At 36.7% G+C, this 16765-nt stretch overlaps 1 pseudogene; it reads left to right on the top strand.

Moving 5' to 3' along the window:
- Positions 1-1344: 1344 nt before the first annotated feature.
- Positions 1345-13390, top strand: LOC129354162 (putative autophagy-related protein 11; annotated as a pseudogene).
- The last annotated feature ends 3375 nt before the right edge of the window (positions 13391-16765 follow it).

Raw genomic sequence — 16765 nt, 5'->3', positions numbered from 1 at the left:
TTTTTTATATATATACTCTTTCACATTTTTCATTACAATGAAACATACAATACACAGAGAACTGGGCTCACTGATTCATAGTTAAATAGGAAGAGAGAGAAAAAACATTACAACATGTTACTCCTCGTTATGTTTCCTTGCTCTTGTATGTATTTAGACCAGCATTTGTTGTAAGAATGTCCTTTTATACGTAAAAGATATGTCAGTTTTCCACAGAGTGAATCTCCTCCATGATTCCCACCAATGGTCCAGCTGGGGAGAGAGTTTCTTTAGACATGTTATTGCTTTTTTGCTTCCAAAATGATGATTCTAATTCAGATTAAAATTTTCTTCTTCACAGGAACAAACATTACAAACGACAATGAGTTGAGAATCGTGATGGTGGGGAAGACTGGGATTGGGAAGAGCGCTACTGGAAACACCATTCTGGGTCGAGTGTTTTCAGTCCAAATGCAGCCCCAAATCCATGACTGTAAACTGCTCCAAAGTCTCCAGTGATGTGGACGGACAGCAGGTTGTAGTGATTGATACTCCAGGTCTGTTTGACACCAGATTTGAGGGAAAAAAACAATCAAAGATCTGAGTCAGTGCATCTGTTACGCTTCTCCTGGACCCCACATCTTCCTGGTGGTCGTTGCAATCGGCAGATTCACAGAAGAAGAAAAACAATCAGTGCAAAAGATTCAAAAAATCTTTGGAGAGGCAGCAGACAGATACAGCATGGTTCTGTTTACCCGTGGAGACGATCTTGAAATAGGTATTTCAGAACTAACATGAAGGGTCTAAATTATTAGAAACGAAAATAACATCAAACTGAAAAAAGAAAAATCCCTAAATTGTTAAATTCCAGTCAATATGGAGTATTTACATAATTATCTAAGATGAAGAGAGACAAAACTCCAGAACAGAATATACCATATATAATAATGAACAGCATGAAGTTATTTTAGATGAACTCTTCAGCTTCTCTGTCAGAGCTGCCATTTCCTGTAAAGGCTGTGAGGAGGGAGAGAGTTAGGGGAAAACCTGGATATAAATACAGAAAAACTTATTTTATCCAGACTTCAAAGTCAAACACCATTATTATTATTATTATTACATATTTATAGTGTATAAAACCCACATCGCACTGATTGTTTTATATATCTAGTTGCTGTTTCATTTAAAGATTATGTTACCAAGTAAAGCATGAAAAAGCACTAAAAATCTTGTCAAATCCTGGACAGAAAGATCCAATCAAGCTCCAGTTTCAGTTTCATTTTGACTGTTTAAAAGGCCGGTTCAGCACCCAAAGTGTATTCACTTCTTCACTGCAGCTGCTGTGTCACACTGATCTCTCTGACCATGGACAGCACAGGTAAAGTTCCCACCTATGGTAAGTCAGATTCTCTATATATTGAGTTTGTTACGATGTATAAAATATAAAAAAACAAAAACATGTAGATACACTCTAAGAAATGAAATGTTGAATTTACTTAACCAGGTTATGTCAACTGGTTTTATTAAACCTGGATAAATAAATCTAAATGACTTTCACACACTTACTTTCTGCATAATAATTTAAGACAAATAAATTCAGTTCAGTAAATCCAATACGTTAGACTTTTGCTCATTTGGCTTAATGCTGAAGTTATCTCTAATATAACTGATAAGAATTTACGTACAGTAAATTTACAGTAAATTCATAATTCAACATGATTGAGTTCTAATAAGGTTCTTGGACTTTGTTGGCTGAATTTAATATTCTCAAGTTCAAGTTAAATAATCTGCTGAAGTGGAACCAGTTGACATAACTTAAGTAACTGAAACATTAAAATAGTTTGTTTCCTTGGATTAATTAAACAAACCTAACAAATCTAAGCCACTAAAATGTATCTTAAATGTCAGATTTAAGGACAGCAAAGTCAAACCCAGAAATTATTTGATGTAGTTAAGACCAGTGGTGGGATGTAATGAAGTACAATTACTGTACAGTAATACAGTTAGGAAGTACATAAAGCTGTTGATGCACCAAAAACCTTCATCAGAATATTCTTCATGTTTTGAATGTTTATCTGATAAATTCCCTAGACAGAAAATTCTCCCTCTATGTGATGCTCTAAAATTATTTAATCAGAATATTCTTCCTGTTAATGTGTGGCTAGTTCATATTGATGCATTAAGACCCTGAATCAGAATATCCTACCTATTTAATGATATTTAAAATTCAGAGGTAACACACAGTCAGTGTGATACTGCTGTAATATAACCATAAGTGTTTGTTAGATTGAAACATTATCAGACAGGAAACAAGTTTCATACTGAAATTAAACACAGACATCTACAAATACTGACCCTTTCTTGGCACATTGATAAATTGTATGTCAGTTTTTATCAAATGAACTGCAGCCAAAATGTCTCCACCAAACTGTGCAGGTCACTGTAAACGTGAAATGACCTAATATCTTGATAATATATTAGAATATTGTATGCATATGTATGTTTTCAGCAAACAATATAGTAACAACAATGCAGTCGGCAAAATAAAGACATTTATAAATTTGTCTACAAGCTGCCTGTCATGTGAACTCAAAACATGAAGTTAATGAAAGCCAGATATAAAATAAATGAAATAAAGGTTACTGTAATCTTTGATGAAATAAAACAGATGAAACCAAACTTCTCACAAATAGGATGTAAGTATAAAAAATCTGCTTAGTAAGCAGTATGTGACGTAGCATCGATGTGCGCGTAGCATCACCACCAGGTAGGACGGATTGATGGTAGCACTGATAGTCAGAACGCCTGTTCTGATCACATGAACTCAACCAATGTTGTGCATCGTGGTGATGTGCAGAGTGGCAGGTTCATGGATTTGACATATGGAGCAATGTTTTAACAACAAAAAAACAACAAAAGTGAGAGAAATCTGAGAAAAAAACTGATTCCTCTGATAATCTAAATTAATAACGATTGATGCATCCAGCCTTCACAGACAAGCAATCACTTTCTACAATAAATATTTTAGTTTTTACTTGTGTCCTAACAGTGTCAGTGTGAAGAATCTTAACACCAACATAATAATACAGTATTTTGAAATGTTTGGTTTCAACAGTCTGATTATCTCCATGTCACTGATTCAGATGGATCATTTATTTTCTCCCAGATTCACAGAGGCTGAAGCTCTGAGCACATGATGATTCTAATCCTAATTTAAACTTTCTTCTTTACAGGAACAAACATTACCAACGACGATGAGCTGAGGATTGTGATGGTGGGGAAGACTGGGATTGGGAAGAGCGCTACTGGAAACACCATTCTGGGTCGACGGTGCTTTGAATCCAAATGCAGCGCCAAATCCATGACCATTGATTGCTCTAAAGGCTCCAGTAATCTGGATGGACAGCGGGTTGTAGTCATTGATACTCCAGGTTTGTTTGACACCAGATTTGGAGAAGATAAAACCAGAAAAGATCTGGGTCAGTGCATCTGTTACGCTTCTCCTGGACCCACATCTTCCTGGTGGTCGTTGCAATCGGCAGATTCACAGAAGAAGAAAAACAATCAGTGCAAAAGATTCAAAAAATCTTCGGAGAGGCAGCAGAGAGATACAGCATGGTTCTGTTTACCCGTGGAGACGATCTTGAAGACACCACCATTGAAGATTATTTGTCTGAAAGTCCAGAACTCCAGTATCTGGTGTCCAAATGTAACAACCAGTATCATGTCTTCAACAACAGGCTGAAAGATAAGAAACCTCAAGTCACTGAGCTGCTGAAGAAGATCAGAACCATTGTTGACAGGAATGGAGGAAGTCACTACACCAATGAGATGTTCCAAGAGGCTGAGAGGAAAATCGAAGAGGAGAAACAACGCATCCTGAAGGAGAAAGAAGAGAAAATACAGAAAGAGAAAGAAGAACTGGAGAGAAAAATACAAGAGAAATATGAGGAAAAGATGCAGGAAATGAAGGAAGAATTCAAGGGTCAGATGGAGGAGATGGAAACCATGAAAAAACATCTAAAGGAAGAGCAGGAGAGAGAAATTCAGAAGCAAAAATCTGACCTGCAGGCCGAGTATGAATCCAGAGCAAGAGATGAAGCTGAACAATTTAATCCTCTTTTTCATCTGGGAAAGCTGTGGAACATGTTGTCAGGGCATGTGAAATAATGTGAGATCAGATGTTGTCACCAGCAGCTGCTCCAAAGGATAAAGCAGATCTAATAAGCATGTTTTTTCTTTAGTGTCTTTATAATTGCGTTAAAGCTCCAGTGATGTAATTCAGCTGTTATTTTGTATCTCACACTGTTTTAAAGATATTTCTCCTGATGCTTATGTGACCCCGGTTACGACTTTAGTTATGTGCGGAGAAACTTAAATTCTCTGGTGTTTCCTTTTTACCAGATCACACATAAGTTTGTAAGAAAATAATCAGAGGCAACGATGCAAATTAAGCACAGTTTATTTAACTCACAATAACCCTTAGGCATAAATCGTCAGTTCATTTTATTGTACAATATCGACCAATTTAAAATCTTAACTCTATGCTTGTCATGAAGTGTGGTGTATCGGAGGTGATGAGGCAGGCGCTGGAGACCCAGATATGGTGAATGATGAAATATTTAATGAAAATAATCCACAAAAACACAGTCAACAGAGTCCGCGGCCAGGCAGCACGGCTGAGCGGAAGCCAGGGCTCAACGCCGGTAGCAACTGGTCATTCAGGCGGCTGACAAAAACAAAGGACACCGACGTGCAACAACAATTGACAATCTGACAATCTGACAAGGACCCGACGAGGAACAGAGGGCACAGGAGGGACTAAATACACAGAGGGTAATCAAGGGAACGAGAGACACCTGGGAACAATCAAGGGGAAGACAGGACAACGAGGAGACTCAGGACACAGAAACTCGGAATAAAAACACAGAAAAAACACAGAACCTGACAATGCTGGCCCTGGAAACCTTACGGCTGACAACCAGTTACTCCAATTGAATAAAATCAGACTGCTTGGGGGAGAAATAATAATAAAAACCCAAATATGCCTAAATACACCTACGTGTTCCCAAACAAAAACACACTCACAACAAGAACGACTCCCTAGTGAGTAAACAAAGGAAAAGAAGAACCTCCCCTTGTACTAGTCTCCTCAATCTAAATAAAACAGCTTGGAACCAGGAACAGCATAAGTTATTATGCTTACAAGCAAGCCTAGAGGGCTGGGTGATAAAACTCCCCTTCTTCAGACTACAAAGCCCCCCCCCCAAAATAAAGAATTTAATCAAAAAATATTCAAAATTTAAATTCTAAACTAATAACACTGAAACCAAAACAAACTCAAACTGAAACAGTAGCAGATTAACCTGCACACAACAGAGAATAGAATTAGACAGATACTTTAAATAGCCAATTACTAATAAACTGCCTTTACCGTCTCTAAAAGTTAGCAGAGCTCTGTATGTCCTCTCCAAGAGCAAGTTTCCTTCAACAATAAAATGGAGGCATCAGAAATAATTCTGAATCCAGTGCACGCTTCATGTCAACCATACCTGTAGAGGAATCAGCCTAGACTCTCACCCTCTTCTTCTTCTTATTGAGTTTATTGGCGGTTGGCAACAAACTTCTAGTAGCATTACCGCCACTTACTGGTATGGAGTGTGGTTCATATTGGTCTAACGTTCTCTTTCTCTCTTTCTCTTCCTCTATGTATTATTAAGAATATAAGTTTATTTAGCATAACTGTAGAGACAGTTAATCTTTAGACATACAAAATATTAGATGTAGCATGAATTTTTAGGAGTAGACTTTACGACTGGCAAAGTTAGATAAAGATCCAAACTAAAACAACTGGTCACTCTCAGAACTTACATAAATTTCTATGGAGAAGGCAGTCTGGTACTCCCATAAGGAGGGTTTTCAGGATCAATAAATTCTTTGGTGTTGGTTCAAAAGTTCAGTGAAAACATTAAATGTATAAGAATAGTCTTCTCCAAAGTATAGTCAAACGTATTAAGATATTTCCTTAAGCATTAAACAGCATGTTTTGAATTAGTTAGTTTTAAATCATATTACTTGCATGCAATTTATATTACGATACAATAGGATTATTAAAACCATTATTTTTTACTCTTAAAATATTTCAGGTTTTTCAAAGAGCTTTTCCAAAATAGACAACCCTGCAGTTTTAAATTCAAACGTATAGTTACTATTTTTTAGCATTAGATTTTGTTTCAGTTTGTATAAAACACAAAACACTTTCTAGTTGAATCACTGAGCCAGAAAACTAAACAGGCCCAGGTCATAAATTCTGCAGGAGACGTCTGGTACGGCAAGACCCAGTTTGACAATCCATATATCTGCCTTTAGGGGCTCTTTAGCAGGAGGTAATAAAATTAACATTGGAACAGCCCTGCAAGGAGAGGGCACACCTTCTAATGCATATATTTAAATGAGGTGAATAAACATTCCTATAAAATGGTCTGTTTTACAGCAGAAGTTCGAATCGCTTTGTGCCGTGTGAGTGATTCCCAAAAATGCATTTTTGTATTTTTCTTTTCAACTCATGCAGGTAATTCTATGTTTTGTCATGTGTTGGACTTTTTGATAATCCGGGTGAAATGCTGATGTAACATTCTGTATGCATTGAATTCTTTGGATAAAGCTCTGAAAATATCTGAAGTCAGCTGTCGTATCATTGTTCTCTGAAACTCCACTGTACACGCAGAGTTCCTGGAACCCGGAAGATCAGAGGAAAAGTAAAGAGCAAGTAAACATAAGTAGATTTACTCCTCTGATTTTTCAACAGTATACATATAAATTTGTACAAAATAAATCTTTTCTATATATACATACTTATATACATATTTATATTTTACTCATCTATATCATACACACATTGACCAACACACCTACTACAGTCAAATTCTATTAAATAACTTAGTTTTCTTTAAAAATCGAATAACTTTGTATATGTTTACTCTCCGAATTCTTTCTCAAAATATCTACTAATTAATTTTTTCCTTAATACTTTCAAACTAGTGATGTTACATGACGTCATTGTGTTCAGCATCTTCCAGCTCCATTTTGTCTCTTGTTGTAACTGCAGGGTGAGTCAGCAGTAAATCTCCTGGGATGTGTGACTGATGGGAGCAGAGCAGGTTGGAGCTCTGCACATTATTGTACAGTGAGCTGCACTGGTTCCAGTCATGAACATCTGCACCTTTCTGTCCTCAGCAGGTTAAGCTGCTATTTGCTTTATTTAGACTATAATAGATTAACACAATTTTATATCAGGCCTTTTCCTCATTTAGTGGCGTATTAAACTCACCAGAAGCAATAATTTTGGGTGAAGTTCAGGTCATACATTTAAGTTTGAATGAACTGGTATTAAGCAAAAGAAATAAGTATTTCAGATTTAACATTGAGGGCCTAAATTAATAGAAATGAATATACCGTCAAACTGAAAAGAGAAAAATCCCTAAATTGTTCAATTTCAGTCAACATTGAATTTTTACATAATGCAATAATGAAATAAGGATAAAAAGTTGAAGAGTGTCTGTCACTTGCTGCTCTATTAATAAATAAAGTTTTACTGTTTCAAATGTTTTGAAATTCCTCCTTGTATTTAATTTACATATGTGGCACTGAAAGTTATCGCCTAATGTTTTTGCTTCATACAATATAAAAAATATTGTAGTAAAGTAGAAATCACAGCTTTTTTGCTACTGTTTTCAAACTGTCCACTAGAGGGCGGTGTGGCGCTGCTAACCTTCACAGTCTATGAGATATAGACTTTGAAGGTTTTCACGTTGACATAAAGGGAACTGAGCTGAGTAAAAAACTACAAAGTTTCCAACAACCTGCACTGCTTGGATCTGAGGAGCCTCTGAATAAAACCTGCTGGGTGATTTATGTGTTGGTGAGTCAAAGACTGCAGCGTAACAAGGAAGAACCTTCAACATTACAGCAAATGTTTAAAGCTTTGCTGTTTTAAAATGTACATGAAGAATCAACAGAAACTTTCTAAATATGTCTGACTGCAGCAAGGGAGCAGATTCCTTTGAATTGAAACAATGGGGAGAAAAATATTAGTTTGTCTTAAGAAGGTGGAAACAGCTGCTCCACTTCCTGGATGGTTGAGGTGCCAATAGCATTGAAAGGATCACCACTCATTCATACCAGCAGTTTGTGCTTTACATTGTTGACAACACTCAGGAAAACCAGTTTATATGAACATATACATATTTAATATATAATATATACCACTATATATTTATTGTGTAATAAACACCAAACTGTGCAGAAAAGCCTTTTGCAACTGTTCAAGCCTGAGTATATTAAACCATTCAGATGACAGGTAATCGCAAGTCACAGGCATATTTTATCCTTTATTCTGATAATAAATTGCTGAACTGCTCACATTAGATCTTGGGAACTTTTGAAATATTTTCTTAATTCTCTTCTCATAACTTCACTTTCTCCTGGTAGTATTGTCTTTAGTCTGCTAATATTTTGACAATATGCTCACAGTGTTATGACTTTATTCTCCTAATTTCTATTATATTTGTGTGACATTTAAATATCCATTGTGCATATTGACGGTGGCGGTAGTGGAGGACACAAACTGACGGTTAAAAATGAAAGCAGAAATATAGACTATAAATGGCCCATTAAATAAATGGATACACTTAACATGCACCAAATAATTTTAAAAAGGAGAACTTTGCTTTCTGTTTTGTAATTTAGTTGATCTTCATATTTAGTTTTTCAGTGTAGTTTTTACCAACTCATATGTAAGCACATAATAAAATACAGTTTTTTATTAAACATAAAACAGTGAAACGTTGTCTGTGGGGAACATGCACTTTAAAATCTATTTTGCCCAGAGCATTTAGAGCGTGGAATGGAGTTTATTCATTTTTGAGAACTCAAGCAGAATCTGGGAAGTGGTAAAAGATGGCTATGTAACTGTGGCTAACCTTATGAGCAGCTGAAAACTACATGGTTTTGCAATAAATGTGCAAACCTGAAGGCCTGCTACTGATCACATTGTTCTTTCACATCATAGAAGTCAACCTGTCAATGTCACAGGTCCTGTGAGCTTTTTGTTGAGAAAATAGAGCTTGCAGTGTTCAACTTGCACAGTTGCATCTAAGTACATTTTCTGATCAACTTAGTGGTTTAGTGGAAACTTCAAACAAACTGCTTTGCATTGAATAGACAGCCGTTACAAAAAGCTTTCTGGAAATGTGTGAGAAAGATGTGCAGCTCTTTACTTTCAGTCCCTTTTTGCAGAAAAGCCTTTTGCAACTGTTCGAGCCTGAGTATGTTAAACCATTCAGATGACAGGTAATCTCAGGTCACAGGCATATTTTATCCTTTATTAATAAAGCACTTGGATTGTATGCTCAGATTTTTTGCTGTTGACAGAGAGGTGTGGATAAATTCTTTTCACCAACATGAGGATCTCCATCCATTTTCTAACACCCTTGTCCCTCGTGGGAGGTGCTGGTGTGTTCCAGGCGAGAGGCAGGTACACCCTCACAGTCACACCTAGGGAGAATTTGGAGAGACCAATTTACCAAACAGTTTTTGACTGTAGGCCAAAGAACTTGGAGAAAAACCATGCATGCACAGGGAGAACATGCAAACTATCGAACCCAGGACCTTCTTGCTGTAAGGCAACAGTGCTGCCAATTGCACCACTGTGGAGCCCCAACATGGAGACAGAGAAATGCATTTAATTTAATAATTTACATGTCTATGTGTTTGGATGTGGAGAAGTAGCTTTAAAAGAGCAAATGTATTACACAGTATTCTGAGCTGCTACAGCAGAGCCATGTTCCTCTCGACGTGAAGGAGCAGCGGCTCTCCTCAGACAATCCCGGGCTGCTTGTTATCTGTCACCTCGTTCTTTAGGTCCTAAAGCTAAAGCTCATGACCATAGATGGGCTTTGATTCATCTATGTATATCAACTGTGAGTCGAGAGTTTCGTCTTTGACTCGGCTCTCTCTTCACCACGACAGACCGGTGCAGCGCCCGCTTCACTGCAGGCGCTGCGCCAATCCGCCTGACGATCTCCTGCTCCATTTTCCCTCATTCATGATCAAGATCCTGAGATACTTGAACTTTCCACTTGGGGCAGGACACCCCGTCCATTTTTAGCTTAACAACAACTTTGATTACTATCTTTTTTAGTGTTTAATGTTTTTTAATGTCCATTAATTCCCCAGAAACAAAGTAAATTGTTTTAAGTGTACCTGAAAGAAAAAAAATCATCTTTAAGAAATAAAATGAACTGTTTTGATGCAAATAATGAACATGTTTTAAAGCTACAATTATTGGTCTGATGGCACTTTTATTGAACAGATACACAGTGTTTATTACCTCATTTAATTAAGTGAAATTTCATTCTTGCTTGTTTTTTTGCTATGCTTGTGCTTTTGTTTAACTTGTTTTATCAACACAGGTGTCTCTGGTAAATGAGTTCTTGAATCTCAATGATATAACATGTAAAAAAGGTCCCAAAAATAAAAAATTAAATAAAAATGACAGTTCATTCCAGCTTCTGTACAATGATTTAACTGAATTTTATGCACAATGAGGCAGTCCTTAAGAAATAACTTGAAACAGAACCAATAAAAGCTGAAGTTTAATTTTGACTCCAGGACTGTTTAAAATTTTGCAGAGGGTCCAAACTACTCATTTCTTCGCTGCAGCTGGAGCTCCACCCTGATCTCTCTGATTGATCATGGCCACCAACAAGCTCAGCTCCAACAGGACCTTCAGCTATGGTGAGTCACTTTCAGCCGTCTTTACTGTCAATCTGCTTCCAAATGGACAGTTTTATAAAATTCTGCTTATTAAAGCATCACTATAACCAGTAAATTCATTTTATTGTCAAGTTCAAATACCCTAAACACCTTCACACAGACAAAGGAAAACGAGGCATGTGAATTAAAACGTGAAACTGGAGGAAAGAAGAATGAGGAGAGTTTGCTCCAGTCTCCAAACTTGCTCTGCATTTTTCCTCTTTCTTCTCCTTTTATTGAAATTCTTGAACCCTGGTGGTCATAAGGATTAGCAGCTGCTGATCAGGGGAGGGGCAAACAAAAAACCCAGCTGCAAACACACATTTATAGATTGTAACGATTCTGTGTTTAGTTCTGCTGGGGCCCATATGGTTACAAGTTGCATTGTGATCCTTATTGTTCTGTGCAGAGAGTTGTGGGTTTCCCCTGTCTAATAGTTCTGTCATGCAGCCGGGAGTCAGTGGAGCAGAGAACCAGGACTGGAAGTGGTTGAGAGTTCAGAGTTATAGGAGGAGTGAAACTATGGGCGGAATCAACCAGCTTGTTGCTGCAGCAGCTCTCTGTCTGCGACGTTATTGCGCCCTCTAGTGCGCATGCGCAACACTTTGAGGTCGTTTTTGACGTTCCCACTGTAGATCACATGCAGGTGGCAAATATCTGGAAGCAAAAAAGGGTTATGGGAATTGGATCACTTTAGTCTGAACGCAGCTTAATAAACATTTGTTTCCAAGAGACATTTTTGGTCAATATCTTTAAATTTTTTTTTTTTTTTATCAGTTTATGACATGATTCTTTTTTTATATATATACTCTTTCACATTTTTCATTACAATGAAACATACAATACACACAGAACTGGGGTCACTGATTCATAGTTAAATAGGAAGAGAGAGAAAAAACATTTCAACATGTTACTCCTCTTTATTTTTCCTTGCTCTTGTATGTATTTAGACCAGCATTTGTTGTAAGAATGTCCTTTTATACGTAAAAGATATGTCAGTTTTCCACAGAGTGAATCTCCTCCATGATTCCCACCAATGGTCCAGCTGGGGAGAGAGTTTCTTTAGACATGTTATTGCTTTTTTGCTTCCAAAATGATGATTCTAATTCAAATTAAAATTTTCTTCTTCACAGGAACAAACATTACAAACGACAATGAGTTGAGAATCGTGATGGTGGGGAAGACTGGGATTGGGAAGAGCGCTTCTGGAAACACCATTCTGGGTCGAGAGTGTTTTCAGTCCAAATGCAGCCCCAAATCCATGACTGTAAACTGCTCCAAAGTCTCCAGTGATGTGGACGGACAGCAGGTTGTAGTGATTGATACTCCAGGTCTGTTTGACACCAGATTTGAGGGACATAAAACAATCAAAGATCTGAGTCAGTGCGTCTGTTACGCTTCTCCTGGACCCCACATCTTCCTGGTGGTCGTTCCAATCGGCAGATTCACAGAAGAAGAATTACAATCAGTGCAAATGATTCAAAAAATCTTTGGAGAGGCAGCAGACAGATACAGCATGGTTCTGTTTACCCGTGGAGACGATCTTGAAGGCACCATTGAGGATTATTTGTCTGAAAGCCCAGAACTGCAGGATCTGGTGTCCAGATGTAACAACCAGTATCATGTCTTCAACAACAGGCTGAAAGATAAGAAACCTCAAGTCACTGAGCTGCTGAAGAAGATCAGAACCATTGTTGACAGGAATGGAGGAAGTCACTACACCAATGAAATGTTCCAAGAGGCTGAGAGGATACTCGAAGAGGAGAAACAACGCATCCTGAAGGAGAAAGAAGAGAAAATACGCAAAGAGAAAGAAGAACTGGAGAGAGAAATAAGAGAGAAGTATGATAAAGAGATGGAGAGAATGTATAAGCAAATCCAGGCTGACAGAGAGAGAGAGAAGAAGGAGAGAGAGGAGGAAAAGAAGAGGGAGAGAGAAGAAATGATTGAGGAGAGGAGAAGAGAGAAGGAGGAAATGAAAGAGGAGAAGAGGAGAGAGAGAGAGGAGATGAATGAGGAGAGGAGAAGAGAGATGGAAAGAATAGAAGAGGAGAGAAGGAGGGAGAGAGAGAGGATGCATGAGGAAAGACAGAGGGAGAGAGAGGAGATGAATGAGCAGAGAAGAAGGGAGATGGAAAGGAGTGAGGCAGAGAGAAAGGAGAGAGAGAAGCAGTTTGAAGCCCTGAAGGAAAAGCAGGAGAGAGAAATTCAAGAAGCAAAAGCCAAGCTGCAGTCCCAGCATGAATCTAAGGCCAGAGAAGAAGCTGAGCAAAATAATCCTCTCTATCATTTGGCTAAAGCTAGAGAACACATCGCTAACGCTGGAAAAGAAGTTGTTAACGCTGGATGTAGCCTTGTTAAATCTTTTACCGGCTTGTTTAAAAGTAAAAAGTGAAAGTTGTAAACTTTCTGCTCAGACAAACATGACAATGCCTGCATTAATCTGAAAACAAAACATTTGAACTGCAAGTTTCGTTATAAAAACATGGAGAACAGAAAACAACAAACTAGATTCTGTTTCTTTCATTGTGTTAATAAATGCAGTCGATCTCCAGTCAGAGTAAAACTCCTTCAAGTTAGTTTGTGTTTGCTTATTATTTCAAAGTATTTCATGTATAACTTGTTAAGCTTTTGGAAAATATATATTATTGCTAGAAAGATTGTCATGAATAGAAAATGACAGTAAATAAACTAGATTCACAATGATTTTCACTTCAATATTCTTTCACTTTTTGCAATAATTCTCACTTTGTGATGATTGTCTGAACTGATTTCCAGTGTTTGTTAATGTTTCTGTTCTGAATACAAAATCACAAATAAAGCTTGATGAAAACAATAAATGCTGCTAAATGTATTGTTTTACATCATATAGAAGCGACTGGGAAATATTGCATTGAATGGATAATAAATTATTTTAACTGTTTCATTACAAATCTAAACTTAAACTAGGACTGATATAAAATTACATTTTAAAGAAAACAAAGTGTTTTGCCTTCATTGAAGAACACATCAGTGTTTTTAAGGGTTTCAGCTAAAGTTAGTATTAATTGCTCTTTTCTTTTGTTTACGTGTTTAAAGTCAAACTTAATTTAATGTCAGGCAAAAAGGACCTGACATTAAATTGAGTAAAAACAAAAATACAAGTTAAAGGGAAAAATCTAGAGAAAATTTAAAATGTTCTGAATTAATTTTGATTTATTACGGGTTTTGAACTCACAGCCTTAGCATAATTACAACAGGAGCTATAAAATCATTAAGATTCACTTAATAACATGAAATAGACTAAAACAACAATTACAGACATTATCCACAACTGGAGAAAATAAACAGCAGAAAGATTTCCAGAAAAGCCTCCTAAAATGACTCCATGAGCAAATTTACCTGACAATGGAGCTCATGAATGTAAACCTGACACTTTATTATAATTAAATTTCCACTGCTTTGTTTGGCGATTTAGAATATAATAAATAGATTATTATCATCCTGATTCATTTTCTGTGGCTCATTAAACTCACCACAAAAGCAATAATTTACCTATGTGGCACTGAAGGTTATCAGTGTTTTGTTTCATATTATGTAAAACTATATAATTGTAGTAAAGTATTTAATCAGGGTTGACAACTTTTCTGGTCCTGTTTTCAAACTGCCCACTAGAAGGCGGTGTAGCGCTGCCTTACAGGGAACGGAGCTGAGAAGCAAAGAAAGTTTGGAGCCTCTTAATAAAACCTGCTGGCTGATTTATGTGCAGAGATGGGAGATAACTTGATACAGTTACTTTAGTAACTTTTTGAAAAAAATGTTTGTTTTTACTTTTTGTTGTAGTTTTATTGCGCTGTACTTTTTAGTTTTACTTGAGTAATTTTATGATGAGGTATTAGTACTCTTACATGAGTATAATTGATTATCTCCCCACTGTGAGTCACTTCATTGAATGAAGAACAAACATGTTTTAACCAAAAATTCACCAGAACAGACACATACCTGCAGTTTCTTTCAAAATTTAAATTACTTTATATTGAAGGAAAATTATATGAATTTTATGTTTGCCTGCATTTCTTATTTTTAATTATGTCATTTATTTGAATTATTGTTATTTTGGTCCTCATAACTTTATATCTTTGTCCGTCTGATGATATAATTTTTAAATATTATATACATTACATCTAAACCCAGGACCTCCTTCTGTCTTATATAAGTAAATAATTTAGTTTCTGTTGTTGTTTCTCTATTATTTTAAATGTTTTATTATGCTGTTTGTCAAATGCCCCTACTTTGACTTGTGGTTTATGTTCTTCAAGTCTCTGTTTTTTATTATTATAATTATTGTGATGTGGAGGAGATGGTTATTGTCCTTCCAATCTTTACAGCTTTAGCCTCGTCCCATGAAGTAGAAGGTGAGACGCTGTTGTTGTCATTAAAAAATTCAGTCAGGTCTGTCTGTATATCTGCACACACTCCAGGATCAGTTAGCAGAGAAACACTCATCCCTTCTTCCCTCCCCTGAAGACATTTGTGAAACCATGTGGCAGGGCGCTCCACCACCATGTCAGGGATTGTTGGCTGAGAGCTGGGAGAACAGGGACCAGAGAGTTAGCTACACTAGCATGCATACACACACATATGGCTATAAACCAAAGCTAGGCCATGTTATATTATTTACCGTAATACCTGTAACAAAACTTGCCAGGGAAAATAGAGATTATCATGATATGCACTCTTCATGGTGTAACTACGTCATGCTATCAGGCTGACAAGGTTGAACCACCATGAAGACAAAGAAGCAAGGTCTGCTGGTTTAGACTAGACTGGACTGAATTTAACAGAACTAGCTGATATCTGAAATATGGAAAGGACATGCAGTAACTTCAATAGTGTTTTGGTCTCTGCAGTTTCTGTTGTCTGGTTACACAGAGTTCAGCTCTGAGAAGCAATGAACCAATCAGCTCCAGCAAACACTGAGGCCGTCCTAAAAGCCTTAAAGACAAAAATAAAAACACTGACAGTCATCCTTTCAGTGGTGATATCTGTCACAAATGAAAAAAATGGAAATGAACAAAGTTCCAGATCATGAGGAAGTGTGCTCAAGCTTTTACTCTTTGCAGGGTTTTTATATGACATATTTTGGTGGTGAGCATTTTTAAAAGGAAGATTTTCTTTAAAAATATCTAATTAGTTTTGCACATAATGTTTGTCTCTAAAAAAACATGATGGGTAACTACTTTTTAACATCTTGTAAAACTAATGTTCTGTTGAATAGTGACAGTTTGTTTAATTTGTGTATTTATGTATTTTATATCCATTTGGTAGCTGATTCTGTTTTTTTTAAGCCAAATTAGTTTACATTTCTATTTATCTATTTTGTATATTTTTTATGCATATTGTGTGATTTTGTTTATATTATGTATAAGAATATTTTTTATGTAGTTACTTTCCAAAGGTATTAAAAAAAAAAGAAACTACAGGAGGATGACATCACCAAAAACGTCATGGTGAAACCCAGCGTTTGCCACACCTCCTAATCCCAAAGACCCTGGAAAAGTTGATCCTTTCTGAGATCCTCTCTGTATGCAGAGATTTCTGCTAAATAAAATAAGACCAAAGCTTCATGCTGACATGAGCTGTCGTGCCACCAGACACACACTGACTCTTGGTGACACTGTGTGATATGGACAACCTCAGTGCAATAGCCTTACTGTACCATATAATGTCAGACTATCTGAAGAGAGTTAAGAGTTTCATGATCACAGCTTCCACTAAAGGATGTTCTGTGTCAAGGAAATCTTCTTTCTTTAAAAGCATTGCTCCACATGAAGATATTCAAACAGATCACGGTGATGTTTGCTGTCGGTTTGACAAGACTGGAAATTCTCCATGAATTATCCCAGCAGGAGCAGCAAACAGCCATATGCATGTTTAAAGGAAGAGAATGAATCTTTCTCTCTGTGCATTTCATTAGAAAATTGGCTGCCTT

The sequence above is a fragment of the Poeciliopsis prolifica genome, unplaced genomic scaffold (genome assembly GCF_027474105.1).
Source record: "Poeciliopsis prolifica strain line A6 unplaced genomic scaffold, Auburn_PproV2 SCAFFOLD105, whole genome shotgun sequence".
NCBI classification, from domain to species: Eukaryota; Metazoa; Chordata; class Actinopteri; order Cyprinodontiformes; family Poeciliidae; genus Poeciliopsis; species Poeciliopsis prolifica.
The sequence above is the reverse complement of the archived record's forward strand: the minus strand, read 5'-3'. Positions and strand labels throughout refer to the sequence as shown.